The sequence below is a fragment of the Mobula birostris genome, chromosome 10 (genome assembly GCF_030028105.1).
Source record: "Mobula birostris isolate sMobBir1 chromosome 10, sMobBir1.hap1, whole genome shotgun sequence".
NCBI lineage: Eukaryota > Metazoa > Chordata > Chondrichthyes > Myliobatiformes > Myliobatidae > Mobula > Mobula birostris.
Window position 1 is genome coordinate 142,276,419 of NC_092379.1, and position 15,082 is coordinate 142,291,500.

Sequence of the window (15,082 nt, forward strand, 5' to 3'; positions counted from 1 at the left end):
TCTTAGCATCCTCCTCACAGCTAACACTGCCACCCAGCTTCGTGTCATCCGCAAACTTGGAGATGCTGCATTTAATTCCCTCATCCAAGTCATTAATATATATTGTAAATAACTGGGGTTCCAGCACTGAGCCTTGCGGCACCCCACTAGTCACTGCCTGCCATTCTGAAAAGGTCCCGTTTATTCCCACTCTTTGCTTCCTGTCTGCTAACCAATTCTCCATCCACATCAATACCTTACCCCCAATACAGTGTGCTTTAAGTTTGCACACGAATCTCCTGTGTGGGACCTTGTCAAAAGCCTTTTGAAAATCCAAATATACCACATCCACTGTTTCTCCCCTATCCACTCGACTAGTTACATCCTCAAAAAATTCTATGAGATTCGTCAGACATGATTTTCCTTTCACAAATCCATGCTGACTTTATCCAATGATTTCATTGCTTTCCAAACGTGCTGTTATCACATCTTTGACAACTGACTCCAGCAGTTTCCCCACCACCGACGTTAGACTAACCGGTCTATAATTCCCCGGTTTCTCTCTCCCTCCTTTTTTAAAAAGTGGGGTTACATTAGCCACCCTCCAATCCTCAGGAACTAGTCCAGAATGTAATGAGTTTTGAAAAATTATCACTAATGCATCCACTATTTCTTGGGCTACTTCCTTAAGCACTCTAGGATGCAGACCATCTGGCCCTGGGGATTTATCTGCCTTCAATCCCTTCAATTTACCTAACACCACTTCCCTACTAACATGTATTTCGCTCAGTTCCTCCATCTCACTGGACTCTCTGTCCCCTACTATTTCTGGAAGATTATTTATGTCCTCCTTAGTGAAGACAGAGCCAAAGTTATTATTCAATTGGTCTGCCATGTCCTTGCTCCCCATAATCAATTCACCTGTTTCTGTCTGTAGGGGACCTACATTTGTCTTTACCAGTCTTTTCCTTTTTACATATCTATAAAAGCTTTTACAGTCAGTTTTATGTTCCCTGCCAGTTTTCTCTCATAATCTTTTTTCCCCTTCCTAATTAAGCCCTTTGTCCTCCTCTGCTGAACTCTGAATTTCTCCCAGTCCTCAGGTGAGCCACTTTTTCTGGCTAATTTGTATGCTCCTTCTTTGGAATTGATACTATCCCTAATTTCTCTTGTCAGCCACGGGTGCACTGCCTTCCTTGATTTATTCTTTTGCCAAACTGGGATGAACAATTGTTGTAGTTCATCCATGCAACCTTTAAATGCTTGCCATTGCATATCCACCATCAATCCTTTAAATGTCATTTGCCAGTCTACATTAGCTAATTCACGTCTCATACCTTCAAAGTTACCCCTCTTTAAGTTCAGAACCTTTGTTTCTGAATTAACTATGTCACTCTCCATCTTAATGAAGAATTCCACCATATTATGGTCACTCTTACCCAAGGGGCCTCTCACGACAAGATTGCTAATTAACCCTTCCTCATTGCTCAAAACCCAGTCCAGAATAGGCTGCTCTCTAGTTGGTTCCTCGACATGTTGGTTCAAAAAACCATCCCGCATACATTTCAAGAAATCCTCTTCCTCAGCACCTTTACCAATTTGGTTCATCCAATCTACATGTAGATTGAAGTCACCCATTATAACTGCTGTTCCTTTATTGCACACATTTCTAATTTCCTGTTTAATACCATCTCCGACCTCACTACTACTGTTAGGTGGCCTGTACACAACTCCCACCAGCATCTTCTGCCCCTTAGTGTTACGCAGCTCTACCCATATCGATTCCACATCTTCCCGGCTTATGTCCTTCCTTTCTATTGCGTTAATCTCTTTAACCAGCAACACCACCCCACCTCCCCTTCCTTCATGTCTATCCCTCCTGAATATTGAATATCCCTGAATGTTGAGCTCCCATCCTTGGTCACCCTGGAGCCATGTCTCTGTGATCCCAACTATATCATAATCATTAATAACAACCTGCACTTTCAATTCATCCACCTTATTACGAATGCTCCTTGCATTAACACACAAAGCCTTCAGGCGCTCTTTTACAACTCTCTTAGCCCTTATACAATTATGCTGAAAAGTGGCCCTTTTTAATGCTTGCCCTGGATTTGTCGGCCTGCCACTTTCACTTTTCTCCTTACTACTTTTTGCTTCTACCCTCACTTTACACCCCTCTGTCTCTCTGCACTGGTTCCCATCCCCCTGTTGTGAACTAACCTCCTCACGCCTAGCCTCCTTAATTTGATTCCCACCCCCCAACCATTCTAGTTTAAAGTCACCTCAGTAGCCCTCGCTAATCTCCCTGCCAGGATATTGGTTCCCCTAGGATTCAAGTGTAACCCATCCTTTTTGTACAGGTCAGACCTGCGCCAAAAGAGGTCCCAATGATCCAAAAACTTGAATCCCTGCCCCCTGCTCCAATCCCTCAGCCACTCATTTATCCTTCACCTCATCGCATTCCTAATCTCACTGTCGCGTGGCACAGGCAGTAATCCCGAGATTACTACCTTTGCGGTCCTTTTTCTCAACTCCCTTCCTAGTTTCCTATATTCTCCTTTCAGGACCTCATCCCTTTTCCTACCTATGTCATTGGTACCTATATGTACCACGACCTCTGGCTCCTCACCCTCCCACTTCAGGATATCTTGGACACAATCAGAAATATCCCAGACCCTGGCACCAGGGAGGCAAACTACCTGAAGAGCCTGTTTTTCTGCTGTATGGTTTTACAAACTCCACTGACACTCCATGCTTCAAAATTAAACATTCCCCAGTCCTCTCCGCCCCACTTCCAAACCTAATTATCTCCACCTCCTCAACCCCCAGTGACAGCTCAGTCTCAAGGAGCCACTTCTGAAACCTCCCACCTCCCCTGTTAGACTCTTCTTTATAAAAGAACATGAAGAATACCCAACCATGGCATTTGTGGCCCTCATTTTGTTTTCATCTTTTGGCACGGATAGCTCCCTCACGCTATAAATTGTATTTTTTCTATATTGCAGAAACAAAAGAGAACAGAAGGCTCCTTTGCCACAAAATTGGAAAGGTCACCAAATTCAAATCATTGACTGTTTTCCCGTTCTACAGGCTAGCTGAATTCTTCCAGCATTTTCTATTTTTTTTGAAGGATGTAAACTTTAGGTCATCTAACCATATCTATAGTCAGGCTCAAGCTAGTTTCTGAGGTCAAAACGTCATCGATTTCAGTGAGGCCATAGACGCACTGCTGGTCAAAGCCAAAGAGGGAGACTTCAGTCATGCATAATAAACTGTACTCTGACAACATGGGGCATTGATCACAACTATTCCCACCTCCACCCATCTCACTCTAACACAGCTAGGTCAAACATTACATGTAAAATATCAAGACACAAGGGACTGCAGATGCTGGAATTTGGAGAAACAAACAATCTGCTTGGAGTATCTCAGTGGGTTGAGCAGTATCGGTAGGCTAGTGGTGGGTGGGGAGGAATTATCAATTTATTGCATTGAAACTCTGCTTCAGAATAGCAAAGAGTGCTAGATTTTTAACTAGTAGCAGAAGAGGATGAGGAGAGATTTTATCAATATGTGGTCTGCAACTCAGGATATAGGAGGTAGAATCACTCATCATCATAATTATGTGCCATGTTGTATGACATGGGCAATTATAGTTTTGACCATGATTATTCTAGACAAAGTTTTCTACAGAAGTGGTTTGTCATTGCCTTTTTCTGGGTAGTGTCTTTACAAGACAGATGACCCCAGCCGTTATCATTACTCTTCAGAGATTGTCTAAGCGACATCATTGGTCCCAAAAACCAGGACTTGTGATATGCACCAGCTGCTCATACGACCACCAGCTCCCATGGCCTCATGTGACCCTGATCAGGAGGCTAAGCAGGTGCTACACTATGTCCAAGGGTGACCTGCAGGCTAGTGGAACAGGAAGGAACGCTTTACATTTCCTTTGGCTGAGGCACATCTCCACCCACCACCAATAGAAACTCTTACCGTAATTTTTTTTAGATTATGAGGACACGCAGTCCCCTTTTATTGTCATTTAGTAATGTATGCATTAAGAAATGATCCAATATTTTTCCAGAATGATATCACGGAAACACATGACAAACCGACTTAAAAACTAACAAAAACCACGTAATTATAACACATAGTTACAACAGTGCAAACAATACCGTAATATGATAAGAACAGACCATGGCGCGGTAATAGTCTCTAAGTCTCTCGAAAGTCCCATCACCTCACGCAGACGGTAAACCTCCAGCGCCGCCAACTTTCCAATGCAGCATACTGGAAGCATCCCACCACAGTCCGATTCTGAGTCTGTCCGAAAACTCTGAGCCTCCGACCACCTCTCCGACACCGAGCACCGAGCACCATCTCTGCCAAGAGTTCCAACCCCAGCCCCGGCAACAGGTAATAGGCAATAGGCAAAGCCGAGAATTTGGGGCCTTCGTCTCCGGAGATTCTCAATCGCACAGTCGCAGCGGCAGCGAAGCGGGCATTTCAGAAGTTTCTCCAGATGTTCCTCTGCGCTTCTCACGGCTGTCTCCATCAAATCTGGATTGTGCACGGCCCCCTAGTTACATATGATCGATATCTTTCAGAACGGCCGCGCGCGCTGCGTCGCGTCGCCATCTTCTCCTCCCTTGGAGAAAACATATCTTACGAGCTCCTGAGGCCACAAACTGAGAGAAGGGAATTTGGGTTTGTCAAAAAAGCCCTTCTATTGGCCGACATCAAAGTTCAAAGTAATCTATTACCTAAGTACATATACGTCATCATATGCCACCCTGGGATTTATTTTCTTGCAGTCATTCACAGTTACCATAAGACCATAAGATATAGGAGCAGAAGTAGGCCATTAGGCCCATTGCATCTGCTCCGCCATTCAATCATGGGCTGATCCAACTCTTCATGTCATCCCCACTACCCTGCCTTCAGTTAAACAAAGAAGTGCAATAGAATCAATGAAAAGTGACACACTATGAACAACCAATGTGCAAAAGGAGACAAACTGTGCAAATACAAGAGCTGGAATGTTATGATGAGGTTGTATAAGGCATTGGTGAGGCCGAATCTGGAGTATTGTGTTCAGTCTTGGTCACCAAATTACAGGAAGGTTATAAATAAGGTTGAAAGAGTACAGAGAAGGTTTACAAGGATGTTGCCGGGACTTGGGAAACTCAGTTACAGAGAAAGGTTGAATAGGTTAGGACTTTATTCCCTGCAGCGTAGAAGAATGAGGGGAGATTTGATAGAGGTATATAAAATTATCATGGGTATAGATAGAGTGAATGCAAGCAGGCTTTTTCCACTGAGGCAAGTGGAGAAAAAAACCAGAGGACATGGGTTAAGGGTGAGGGGGGAAAAGTTTAAAGGGAGCATTGGGGGGGGGCTTCTTCACACAGAGAGTGGTGGGAGTGTGGAATGAGCTGCAAGATGAGGTGGTAAATGCGGGTTCTTTTTTAACATTTAAGAATAAATTGGACAGATACATGGATGGGAGGTGTATGGAGGGATATGGTCCGTGTGCAGGTCAGTGGGACTAGGCAGAAAATGGTTCGGCACAGCCAAGAAGGGCCAAAAGGCCTGTTTCTGTGCTGTAGTTTCTATGGTTCCTATGGTTTTCTATACAAATAAACAAATATTAATAATGAAAACGTGAGCTATGGAGTCCTTGAACATGAGTCCGTAGGTTGTGTTCAATGATTAGTTCAGTGTTGAAATGAGTGACGTTATCCACTGTGCTTCAGGAGCCAATGATTATAGGGTAATAACTAATCCTGAACCTCGTAGTGAGGGACCTAAGGCTCCTGTACCTCCTTCCTGGTGGCAGCATGAGAAGAGAGCATGACCCAGTTGGTGGGGATCCTTGCTGATGGAAGCTGCTTTCATGTGGTTGCATTCTTTGTAGATGTGCTCAATGGCATGGAAAACATTTTCTGTGACGAACGTGCCAAAATTTGCGCGAACTTCTATGATAGTCGAAGTGCTGCTGTACCATCTTTGTAATGGCACATGAGCCGACCTCAGGACAGATCCTTCAAAATGATAAAGCTGAGGAATTTTAAATTACTGACAAGGACGAATGGCTGAACGGCCTTTTTCCTTGCTACAGTTTACTACAAGTCTATGCAGACAATTGTTGATGTGGTTTATGCTTCAGACTCTGTAGTTCACGTTATGATATGTTTCTGGTTTCTGGTTGCTCCTTTTTTTGATGCTATTTTGATTGGGGAGGCCTGCAGATAACGGACAACAGTGCTAGATTGAAATCGACGGAACTAAACTGAATATGCCTGACAAAGGGCCTCGGCCTGAAACGTCGACTGTACCTCTTCCTAGAGATGCTGCCTGGCCTGCTGCGTTCACCAGAAACTTTGATGTGTGATGCCTGGACTCTTATGATTTTGTGGTTTATATTCGTTTTTTTTAAGCTTGTTTTTTTTCCCTCTTTGCCACTTGTGTAATTTGCTTGTTTTTGCGTGTAGGGGCAGAGTATGATGCTTTTCTTTGAACAGGTTCAAGGGCTTTTTTTTATTTTGTGGGAAGATAAATCTCAGAGTTGTATACTGCATATATATTTTGATGTTGAATGTATTACCATCCTTGTAGATGTCATTGAATCTTCTACATTCTCAGAGTAAATAGAGTACTAAGTGAGGTACTCAATGATCTATTAGTTTAGTCTTGACAATTTCGCCAACTTCAAGCACAATGTCTGAATTGGAGTAGTTCAGCTTCTGCAAATAATTTCCAAAAGTCAGTTATGTATTTTCCTATTTGAATATAATGGTTCATCTGCCTGAGGCGTTTCAATTATAGACCAGATGTCCAATTTAATCAAAAATACTTTCTTTCTTGTTTTATGATAAACAATGGCAACAAACACATACAAATCCATCTTTATTAAATCTCAAGGCTTTGATTTCAAATAAACATGCAGAACAATAGGACAATTTACACTAGGTTGTCAGAGCCATATTGAGTTGACAGGTGTGTATGATCTGTAAAGGATAAAGCATGAATTTTGAATTTGTGTTTCAATTAGATGTATCGCAGCTAATCGACATTGTGTAAGTGTTTCACATTCACATCGAATATCATCCGTGCGCTCCTGTCAAACTAAGTCAGTTGGTCTTTGTTCAAAATCCATGCAAGGTCAACTCTTTTGATGGTTCTGTTAAAGTAGCTTGTTACATAATTTTAACGTTATGGGAGAAAAGTGGTTCCTTGAGGTAGTTATAGCTGGGTGTGGTATCGGGGACAAGTTCTCACTACCTATGAAATGCTCCCAATGATGTGCATCTCAAATAGCCTCTGATAACCAAGTCCAGCTCCTAGTCTTCACGTGTGGCTTAGCTCCTAAGCCCAGCGGGACCATTTCTACTGACGGGGGAAGGGGCAAAGACTAGTTACTGGTACCTTAAAACCGGTCGCTTTGGGCAGCTGGGTGGGGCTTGTCAGCCATGGTTCGTGGCTCATCCAGGAGATGGAAAACTCTGATCTCAAACCTCCACTGCCTTGCAGTTACACCCACTTATGGGGAAGGCTTCAGGAGTAAACCCTAAGGGAAAACTCCAGATCTGGAGTCCCTAAGGCAGTCCTATGTTGGGTTCAACACCAATAGTCACCTCCTGCAACACTGTCGGTGCCAAACTGTATCCGTCTCTCCCGTTCCTTTGGACTCATCAGATGTTTGGAGAGAGGGAGCTTGCTACATGGGCAACAGACTGCTCTCCATATTTCTTTGCTCTGAGTTGTGTATCTAGACAGCTAGGACAACTCTGACCGACTGAGGCTTCAAAAGTAATAGAAGGAAATTATAGGAGGGTATGTCACGGGTATGTATTTTACACAGAGAGTCATTGCTGCGTGGAAGTCCCTACCAGAGATGGTGGTAGATGTAAATACATTAGGCCTTTTAAGAAACTCTTGGACAAGCATATGGGAGATAGAAAAATGGAGGGCTTTGTCGGAGGGACCCCCCAAGTGGAGCACAGACTTGTCATTGAGTATAGAGGTTTGGATGCCTCAATGACCCAGTGAGCTATGTTGGCTGGAGTCAGGGCTTTAAGCTTTCTGTCGTGGTAGGGTCACCCATGCCAAATATCTCGAAGGGTAGAGGCCATACTAAGAGTGGTCCACTGGTAATCCAAGTTCGGGCTTTTAGCACGGAACTAACAACTCTGACTGGTAAAACAAAATTGTTGTGGAAGCAGGTATAAAGAATCCTTTTACAATTGTGTGACCAAGAGCAGACAGATAGAGGACCTTCATTGCTGCCCTAAACACAAGCAGGCGTATAAGGCAGTAAGTAAGTAAGTTGCAGGTGGGAAAGTTTATATTGATCTTAAAATAATTTTAAAAAGTTGGCACAACATCATAAATTGGGGAACCATTTTGGTGAGCAGTTTCACTCCAACTGCCAAAAGCGGATTTTTCTGGTGGCCAACCATTTTAAACCCTATCTCCACTCTCCAGCAGGGCCTCCTCAGGGTGGAGGAGCAATTCCTCATATTCCATCAGGGTAGCCTCCAACCTGATGGCATGAACATCAATTTCTCTAACTTCCATTAAGTTTCTTTTCTCCACTCTCCTTCCCTCTTCTTCTATTCTCCACTCTTCTCCTCACGGGCCTATCACCTTCCCCTTGTGCTCCTATTCTTATTTTCCTTCCCTTTCTCCTTTGGTCCACTCTCCTCTCCTATCAGATTCCCTCTGCTCCAGCCCTTTACCTTCCAGTAAGCTGGTGGTGCGCTCAGATGCAGCGACTTCTACAGGGTCAACCAAGGTTGTTGGTGTTTTTTTAAAACATATCTTTTATGACCGCAAGCCCCTCCTGGCCACTAAGAATTAAAGTAAGACTATGATGCTGCCTGTGCCGACAGGCATCAGTGCATGAGGGAGATGTGCTGTCTAACAGTGAGTGATCATGTTAGTTGCTTTTCTTGTGATTGCAAGACCCTGTTGGATATTGCTGGTACTCACCAACTGCATCTCAGTGTGGTATGGCAATTGTCCCGTATCGGACCGCAAAGCACTCCAGTGTGCGGTGAAAACTGCCCAGCGGATTATCGGCACCCAATTGCCCACCATTGAGAACATCTACCATAAACGCTGCAACAAACACAAAAACTGCTGGTGAGCGCGGCAGGTCAGGCAGCACCTATAGAAAGAGGTATATTTGACGTTTCGGGCAGGGACCCTTCGTCAGGACTAACTGAAAGAAGAGATAGTAAGAGATTTGAAAGTGAGAGGGGGAGGGGGAGATCTGAAATGATAAGAAAAGACAGGAGGGGAGGGGTGGATCTAAGAGCATCTCTCCCATTTCACGTACATCTGCTCTCACCCCATCCTCCCACCACCCCACTAGGGATAGGGTTCCCCTTGTCCTCACCTACCACCCCAACGGCCTCCGGGTGCAACATATAATTCTCCATAACTTCCGCCACCTCCAAAAGGATCACACCACCAAGCACATCTTTCCCTCCCGCCCTCTTTCTGCTTTCCACAGGGATCGCTCCCTACGCTACTCCCTTGTCCATTCATCCCCCCCCATCCCTCCCTGCACTTATCCTTGTAAGCGGAACAAATGCTACACATGCTCTTACACTTCCTCCCTCACCACCATTCAGGGCCCCAGACAGTCCTTCCAGGTGAGGCGACACTTCACCTGTGAGTCGGCTGGGGTGATATACTGTGTCTCCCAACGTGGCCTTCTATATATTGGCGAGACCCGATGCAGACCAGGAGATAGTTTCACTGAACACCTCGCTCTGTCCTCCAGAGAAAGCAGGATCTCCCAGTGGCCACACATTTTAATTCCACATCCCATTCACATTCCGACATGTCTGTCCACGGCCTCATCTACTGTCCAGATGAAGCCACACTCAGGTTGGAGGAACAACACCTTATATTCCGTCTGGGTTGCCTCCAACCTGATGGCATGAACATTGACTTCTCTAACTTCCGTTAATGCCCCTCCTCCCCTTCACACCCCATCCTTTATTTATTTATTTTATATATATTTTTATTTTTTCCCCTTTTTTTCTCTCTCTCTCTTTTTTCTCCTTCTGTCCCTTTCACTATAACTCCTTGCCTGCTGTCCACCCTCTGGGCTCTCCTCTCCCCTTCTCTTTCTCCTCAGGCTTCCCGTCCCATGATCCTCTCCCTTCTCCAGCTCTTAGATTCACACCTCCCCCTCCTTTCTTCTCTTATCATTTCAGATCTCCTCCCCTCCCTCTCACTTTCAAATCCCTTACTATCTCTTCTTTCAGTTCGCACTGATGAAGGTTCTCGGTCCGAAACGTCGACTGTACCTCTTCCTATAGATGCTGCCTGACCTGCTGCGTTCACCAGCAATTTTTGTGTGTGTTGCTTGAATTTCCAGCATCTGCAGATTTCCTCGTATCTACCATAAACGCTGCCTGGGCAGGGTGAAAAGCATTATCAAGGATGCATCTCACCCTAACCATGGACTTTTTACTCTCCTCCCATCCGGTAGGCGCTACAGGAGCCTCCGCTCCCGCACCAGCAGGCACAGGAAGAGCTTCTTCCCTGAGGCTGTGACCCTGCTGAACCTCTCATCACAGCGCTAAGCAGTATTGCACCCATATTGTACTGTCTCAGTACTTTTATATTTGTGTGCTGTAGCACTTACTTTTTATTTGCACTTATTTTGTAAATAACACTATTCTTTGCATTTCTGGTCAGATGCTAACTGAATTTCATTGGCTTTGTATCTGTACTCAGCACAATGACAATAAAGTTGAATCAAATCTAATCTAGAATGCTGCAAATCTGATTCATTAGCTTATTTTCAAACAGCAGGGGAGCTGCGTGGCCTTGATTGGAGTGAGGACTGGGCCTCAAGACACAGCATAACCTGCTTGCAGCTGCCTTTGGGATGCATCAGAATTGGGTGTTCCACCAGAGTACCAGAGGTGGTGAGACACGGCGTCCAAGCAAGAGTTAATGTTGTCCCCAGTGACAAGCTTTACAGTGTTAGACTGCAGACCGTTGCTACATTCATGCATTTAGGGACTTGGATTATATTTTTTTGTGTGACTGTATTTTACTGATATGTGTTTACTATCTTATATCTGCTTGTTATCTCATATGTTCTATACATGCCTTGTGACTGTGGGAAATGTGTTTTGCACCTTGGCCCTAGAATAACATTGCTCCTTTTGGCTGTATTCATGACAATTAAACCATCTGTATCTATCACATTCTAGCTAGTCGTACTTCCCCTCCCCAGCTTTTTATTTTGACATCCTCCCCCTTCCGCTCCAGTCCTGAAGAAGGGTTTCAGCTGAAATGTCGCCTGTCTACTCATTTCCATAGTGGCTGCCTGACCTGTTGAGTTCCTCCAGCGTTCTGTGTGTGGTTTTTAGTTAGTCGTGTAACTAATTAAAATTTTCACTTTGTCTTTCTGGAATTGAGCATTGCACCTGAGGTATCACTGAAATAACTTTTAATAACATCCCAGATCATTGTATGAAATAATTTACCCACCAATTTAATGGATGACTACCAGTCCCCATATCTATTACAGATTTGATACAGCTGGCAAAATAAATTAAAATCTTGGAAAAGCAGCATTATTTAAATTAAGGAGGACATCCTGATCTGAACTGAATGAATCTTAAATATTCAAGGTTCTTAATTCTTAAATTATAAATAGATCCTTAGATATTTTGACTTACATTGGACTTCAGAATTAAATTTTTGATTTAAAGTAAATGGTCGTGCCCTGTGGTAGAAGGATATACTGTGGTACTTTGGTATATACTGTGGTAGAAAGGTGTAGACTATTTTCCAAATAGGGAAATATCTCTGAAATCAGAGGTTCAAAGGAACTTGGGCGTCCTCATGCAGGATACTCTAAAGGTTAACTTGTAGGTTGAGTGAATGACAAGGAAGGAAAAAGTAAAAAGCAAGGATATAAAACTTAGGCTTTATAAAGCATAGGTCAGACCACACTTAGAGGTCTATGAGCCATTTTGGGCCCCCTATCTGAGAAAAGATGTCCAGGCATTAGAGAGGGTCCAGAGCAGATTCACTAGAATGGTTCCAGAAATGAAAGGGTTAACGTATGAGGAATGCTTGATGGTTCTGGGTGAAAGTGGTTATTGAAGTTTAGAAGAATGAGGGGGGATCTCATTGAAACCTATCAGACAGTGAAAGGCTGATTTAGAGTGGATGTGGAAAGGATGTTTCCTATAGTAGGAGAGTCTAGGACCAGAAGACACAGCCTCACATTAGAGAGACATCCCTTTACAGAAAAGATGAGGAGAAATTTCTTTCACTAGAGGGTGGTGAATCTGTGGAATTATTGCCACGGATGGCTGTGGAGCCCAAGTCATTGGGTATATTTAAAGCGGAAGCTGATGGGTTCTTGACTAGCAGGGGCATGAAAGGTTACAGGGAGAAGGCAGGAGAGGGATAATAAATCAGCCACGATAGAATGGAGGAGCAACCTTGATGGGCTGAGTGGACTAGTTCTGCTCCTATGTCTCATGGTCTTATAGTCTAATTTACTAAATGATGAATTTGAACATCAGGTTGATCGAGCTAGTATCATGTGATCATTATACAAAGTCAGTTGTCTCTGACCCCTGTTGCCTTTCTCCCTGCTGGGAGATGACAGGGAACAGGTAGAGAAATAAAGTTGACTTTATTTATTTTTATCTGTATCAGAAAGAGAGGCTGTTTCCTCCCAGTTAGTAAGTTAATTAGTCACATTGGTGTAATTGGGCAGCATGAGTTTGTTGGGTCTGTTACTATGCTGCATCTCTTAAAAAAAAATAATTTGACTGCAATATCACAGTCCCAGTGACCCAAGTTCATTTCTGACTCCTGGATTGTCCCCGTAGAACATAACCACAAGAGGGGAATGAACAGTTAACATGTTGATGAAGGGTCACAGCCCAAGATGCTTACTGTTCAGTTCCCTACATAGCCTAACCTACTGAATTCCTCCAGCAATTTGTGTGTTGCTCGTATACAGTAGAGTTTGCACCTTCCTCCTGTATCTACGCAGGTTTCCTCTGGGTGGTCCCGCAACCTCCCTGATCCCATAGATGTGCAGATTGTAGGTTAACTGGCCTTTCATAAGTGCCCCTAATGTGTGAGTGAGGGCAGAATATGGAGGAATTTGATGGGGAAGAGGGGAGAAAATTAAACTATATTAGTATAAGATTAATGTAAATGAATGCTTAGCAGTCAGTTGGAATCAGTGACTTGAAGAGTCTGTTCTCAAAGTCAAGTTTCTTGTCATCTTCCAAGTATTGAATTGAATTGACTTTATTACTTACATCCTTCATATGCATGAGGGGTAAAAATCTTTATGTTACATCTCCATCTGAATGTGCAATGTGCAATTTATAGTAATTTATAATAAATAGTATGCAAAATAGGATAGTCAATATAACATAGAAATACTATTGTTTCAGCATGAATTAATCAATCTCATGGCCTGGTGGAAGAAGCTGTCCTGGAGTCTGTTGGTCCTGGCTTTTATTCTGCAGTACCGTTTCCCAGATGGTGGCAGCTGGAACAGTTTGTGGTTGAGGTGACTCGGGTCCCCAGTGATCGTCTGTGGACACCTTGCAATGAAAAGCTGTATTGTAGTGTCACAGGCATATAACACACACAAAATGCTGGAGGAAGTCAGCAGGCCGGGTTTTTTTAATGGAGAGGAATAAAAAGCAAGTGTTTCTGGCCGAGACCTTTCAACAGGCTCCTTATTCCTCTCCATAGATGATGCCCCACCTATTGATTTCCTCCAGCATTTTGTGTGTGTTATTCTGGAATTTCAGCATCTGCAGAGTTTCTTGTTTATCACAAACATGTAACATCCTATAAGCAGTATTCACAATAAAACCGTAAATCAGTCAATAATTAAGCATATTTTTTCCCAGAAAGAGCACGATTAGGAGAAAGGCTAGTCCATTTTAGTGCAAGATGATCAAAGTAGCCCTCGTGTTACTAATCTGTAGTGATTCAGGTTGTCCTGTTTGGTTCAAGAACTGAATCATTGAAGGGAAGTAACTGGCATTGAACCGGTTGGTGTGGGAATTGAGGCTTTTGAAGGTAGCTGTGAGAAGTTGGCATTGTCTGCATGGGGGGGGCAGAACTCTGCAAATCCAATATCCTAGAGTAAAAAAAGAAAAATATAATACATATTAGAAAGTCCTCACAGGAGTGCTGCCTTCTTTTTCCCTAGATCATCTCTGAACAACAAAAAAAAGAGTACACTGCAATTACAGAAAATCTGAAATAAAATTCTGGAAATCTTCAAGATTCAAGATTTTTAATGTCATTTCCTGTACAGAAGTGTAAAGGAGAATAAAATCATTGTTACTGCAGATCCAATGCAGCCCCAAAAAAGCAAAGATATAGAACACAATAATAATAAAACAAAAATAAATACAAAAACAACAGGAATTCTGCAGATGCTGGAAATTCAAGCAACACACATCGGCCTGAAACATCGACTGCACCTCTTCCTCCAGATGCCTCCTGGCCTGCTGCGTTCACCAGCAACTTTGATGTGTGTTGCAATAAATACAAAATATACCTTATATACATATATTGATGGTGTGTCCATAAAGTGATGCTAGGCTGTATTTAAGGTGACTAACAGGAAATAAGTAGTGGTGAAGTTAGAAGCAATCTTCAATCTCCATTTCCTTCTTCACAGATGCTGCCTCACCTGCTGAGTATTCCCAGTTTTAATTTTGTATAAACATAATGAGTCTGCTTCTCCAACCATAACAATTTTAATAGTCAGCATTATCTTGTGTTGAAGCACATTTGCCATTTTAAGCCTTTGATTTATTTTCCAAATCTGCCTCTGTTTACCCTGAGGAATCTTTTAATGGTTCTTTACAATCAGTAATGGCTCTCTAACTCCCAGCAATGCTTATAAAAGTATTCTACCGCTACCAGCACTATGCAATGATCTTTGACTGCTCTGATAATAGCTTCCAGTCCCTTTAGTTGCAATCGATAACCATCCCTGCTCTCCTGAGAATTATTTTTCTTTAATTGTATAAAAGTAGTTTTACTTGGTTTTGACTTATAC